Source organism: Balaenoptera ricei, chromosome 7, assembly GCF_028023285.1.
Source record: "Balaenoptera ricei isolate mBalRic1 chromosome 7, mBalRic1.hap2, whole genome shotgun sequence".
Classification (NCBI taxonomy): Eukaryota; Metazoa; Chordata; class Mammalia; order Artiodactyla; family Balaenopteridae; genus Balaenoptera; species Balaenoptera ricei.
Genome location: NC_082645.1, coordinates 104,939,508 through 104,944,053, shown reverse-complemented (window position 1 = coordinate 104,944,053; position 4,546 = coordinate 104,939,508). Strand labels below are relative to the sequence as shown.

At 40.3% G+C, this 4,546-nt stretch overlaps 2 pseudogenes; one reads left to right on the top strand and one right to left on the bottom strand.

The window, feature by feature from the left end:
• Positions 1-244: 244 nt before the first annotated feature.
• Positions 245-1,796, top strand: LOC132368823 (small ribosomal subunit protein uS9-like; annotated as a pseudogene).
• Positions 1,797-1,944: 148 nt separating this feature from the next.
• Positions 1,945-2,113, bottom strand: LOC132368707 (small ribosomal subunit protein uS14-like; annotated as a pseudogene).
• Positions 2,114-4,546: the final 2,433 nt, after the last annotated feature.

Here is a 4,546-nt window from a genome sequence, read left to right as displayed (position 1 = left end):
TGCACTGTGTGTGTGTTGACACTGTAACTTAGAGATACCTATTCACTACAGCTCCTACCACCTTCCCTAGACTTTGGACAGCCCTGGCTCTAACTGTGATAAACTGCCAGTTAGAATACTTAGAACTGGTCAGTTCCCTGATCACTCTATTGATAAGCTACATATACCAAAAAGAGAGTAACCACTTAAAGTATTCCATATTTAGGACTGTTGTAATCCTTAGTTACTGGCCTTAGTTTGGGACATGAGAGATCCTGAAGATGCTCTGTTCCTGGGGCTGATGAGAAAAGAGCCTATTTCAGGACCAAAGGGCACAGAAGAGATGGAAGGGAGTGGACGTAAGATGAACTTCACCCAAGGTCCACTCTGCTTCCTGAGCTACAGTTTCCATTTTAGAAAAACAATCTGGTGAAGTAAATTTTGTAAGGGGGGAAGAAATATAACTTCAGCTTGAAGGGTGCCTGGAGAGAAAGGAATCTGATTTTAGAATTTAGAATATGAGCATTTTAGCTTGCTGCATTGTCACTTTATTTATGCTCATGCTTAACTCAACTGTAGCTTCTCGGTATTTCTTATGTCATTAAAAACCAATGGTGCAGCCAGGAGAATAGAAAGTAAGATTTTGCTTTGTTTACTTTTGTTGCCATTCAGCATTTCATCTCACAGCCCACAGGGGACCTCTGGCTATATTCACAATGATAGTGACAGAAGTTTAAATAAATGCAGCGGGAGCCCACTGGTTCGCAGTGTAATAAATTTGAATGCATGAATGGAAAGTCTTTTGGAAGCTTCTTTTTCATAGATGTGAAAATAAACCACTGATATTTTATTTTTCTTTAGTTTTGTGGTGGGAACAAAGTTAGAGAGAGAAAACTATAGTCAAAGATGCAAAGATTCTTTCACTAGAACTTCAGCTAAGTTCCTGTCACTTTTTATCCATCCAGTTAGAATTTGGAAAACACAGATCCTTAAATACAGCAAAATACTAGATCTTCTCTGATAAAACCCATTGGAAGTTAGAGCTGTAAGGAGAGCCTTGTTGACTGAGACTAACTTGTTGATTTTGTAAGTGAGTCACCTGACCTAGGTGTCTTTCTCAAGGTCACACAGCTAGTTTGTGGCATCTGTAGGTCTGGAAACCAGGTCTCCTCACTTGTTGCCCAGTGATTTTTACACCATGCTTCCTGGCTTCCCCTCAACCTCAACAGTTGTATTCTTTCCTGGAGTCTGGGAGACATAAGGCAAAGTTGGAGAGCAAGTGCAGGATAGAAAGTATGCAAGCAAAAGATGTGTACATGTAACACTTTTCTGGTTACAGCACTATGAGGTGAGGGGGTCTTGTCTACACCAGCAGCCCTGTGATCCAAGGGCCCTCTGCAGTTGGTGCAGATCTTCAGATGCAAGCAAGAAGATGGCCATAGCCATGGCACACTGCAAATGGAACAATGGCCTCATCAGGGTGAACGGCACCCCTGGAGATGATCAAGCCATGCACACTGCAATATAAGCTACTGAAGGCTCTTCTGCTTCTGGGCAAGGAGTGATTTTCTGGGGTGGACATCTGAGTCTCAGTGAAGGGTGGTGGTCACAGGGCCCAGATTTGCACAATTTACCGGTCCCTCACCAAAGCCCTGGTGACCTATTACCAGAAATACATGGATGAGGCTTCCAAGATGGAGATCAAAGACATCCTCACCCTGTACGACTAGATCCTGCTGGTAGCTGATCCTCATCACTATGAATCCAAAATGTTTGTAGGTCCTGGTGCCTGTGCTCACTACCAGAAATCCTACTGATGAGCCCATCATGAGGATCAAGGATCACCTTTATAATAAACAGTGGTTGTAGGATTTGAGGTTTAAAAAAAAAAAAAAAAGTACAAGGAGCTAGCATTGTTTCCACAGTAAGGTAGATGTCTTGGATGGTCTATTCAAGGGCGTTCACTTAGTCCAACTTAATGAAACCTACATCCTTTATGTACTGAGGAAACACTGACTGCACATATTGAAGCAGTATTTCTGGATTATACATGCCAGTTTGAGCAGATGTGGCATGGGCAAGAACCCTGGTTGAATTTTCTCTGGTGGCTCCAGTAGAGCTACTGATGACCCATCTTACTTTCTCAGATGCAATGAGGCACAACACAAAGAGACATGTACCAGTGGAATCCTCAGAGATTATGCTATATCCGGGACAACTTGCTTTGGCCTCACAAATTGGTTCTGCAGGAATATATACAGTCCCTCCATTTAGACAAACTGAGAACTGGGGTGTTGAAGTCAGGATCGGGAGCCAGTACTGGATACTGAGGCAGAGTTCACTGGTCTCTGGGCTTTAATGAGAAGGGTTGAAGGAGATGGGTAGACCTGGAGACTAAAGGGAAGTTACTGAGTTAAAAAAACAAGACCATAAATTGTCAACCTGAAGCCAGGGTGAATGGGAACGTACAGATACAGAAGCAATGAGATGGAAATCTAATGAGAGAGAAAGCTTCAAGTTCAAGTAAAAACCTACAAGGATGAAAGGACAGCTGCAGCACCTTTGTATCTAGCTCCTCCCATCTTAGGTATGTGTGGAGAGGTACCTCATCCACACTATCATACTGACACGACTGTTAAGAGATTCTCTCTGCTTCAGCTCTGATGGAATCAAATTTGTATTCACTCCCACTCCCTTCACTAAACTTTGTGGATTTCTCTCTTCATGATTATTTTAGCCTATTGGCCAAGTGACGTGGTTGGAACCAAAGGGTTTCCATTATTATTCCTGACTTTACAAGAATTACTATAAAAAGACAGTTGACTCAGCATTCTTAGCTTTGTCAAATGAATTCACATGAAGCTAGATTATTTTTCTCTTCTTTATGATCTACTTTTCTCCTCTAAAAGGATTTTTGAATTAATTTAAATGTCCTATTTTTAAAATTTTTTATAGACCCATTCAATGACATAGTTCTCCCTTCTACCTTCCCAAGAAACATCATGAATTCATAGTTTAAAACCTTACACATAATGAGATCATGTCATTTTTAAGGTCATGGCTTCCATAAACAAATTATCAATCTGATTTTTGTGAAACTCTCCCTTTAATTTCTTTCTGGGATGTTGTATATCTAGAGAACTTCCTCCAATGCCACCTAGTCTGAGTGTTGATTTACGTGTTTTTAAATACAGTGGGCAATTTCTGATTGGATGTCATTTCCAGCCACAGTGAGGAAAGATCTGTAACCTAACTTCTCCCCTTTTTTGTGCCCACTTGTACATTCAGTCATGTAACCTTAGAGATGACTAATCCATTCTCATCTAGCATTATACGAGTGCTGAGATACAGTCTGAGTGGTGCTAATGAACCCAATGTTCTGGGGCTGATTGACAGGAGAGCTCCTTATTTCATGACTACTACCCCTCATAGAGCCATCTTGGGAGAGTGTACTATGGGTCATAAGGAGAACAGGGCAAAGGAGCATGGTTGCACAAGTCCCAAAACTTCCTTATGAGAAAAGTGATTAAAAATCCTGTTGATCGGTAGTCAGAACCATCATATTTTCAAGAAAGACCAGAACAGTACGCTGGGTAGCTATGATTCAATATTAATTCGTTGCTTGGTGATTTCCATTTCTTGTTTATATTCATTTTCTTCATTGCTTTATTATACTCAATTTCACCCTTTATTTCCCACATTGTTATTGTTAATGGAGTAATTGATGAAGTATGCTCTGCTAAAGTGATGTGCATTTTTTATAGCTGTCTTCTCTAGGCACAGTAAAAACCCTAAACAGCCTTGAAATTAAATGTAACATATTTGCATCTGTATAGTTTTTATTTTAGCATCTGGAAAACATTTAGCCAGTTATTTACTTGAAAACTGGCCTTAGAGCAGTAAAAGACCATGCACTGAAGTGTGTCTATACTGAGCTACTGAGTCAAACACAGGCTAAAAACTGTGATTGAATCCAGACAGGCTGCTGACCCAGTGGAGAAGGGCTGTTCTAACACAAATTGGAACCTTCACTGATTCATGAAAGATAAGAATCACAATCTCCATCACCTGAATTTCAGTTCTAGCTCCAACCAGCATTAGCAGGTAGACAGCAAACCAGTAAATTCCTTGCTGGTTTTCATGATTACATTTGAAACCCAGTTATCATGGGGATCCTGGGAGGGAATGTTTTCTCCTACTAAGGGGAGCAGAAATATGAACAAGTTGAGCTTGGTATCAAAGGCATATGCTATATGTTTTCTACAAAATTAATCTCAAGGGATTGAGGAGGGGAGTGGGGTGATATGAGATGGTAATTGACAATTTGGAGAAAATGCAAGGAACACACAGGGACAGAGTTTTTGAAGACAATAGACACATATAAAATATATGAGAAAGCCTTTGAAAAAATAATTGCTCAAATTTCAAAATAAAGTTACAAGGTCTAATGTCCCTTAACATCCTGACCAGTACACAGTATTGTTACATAAACCTCAGTTGCTTCCACCTTACCTCTTATCACTTCTCCCTCATCCTTTCTTTCTTGCTTACAACATTCCTTTCTTTT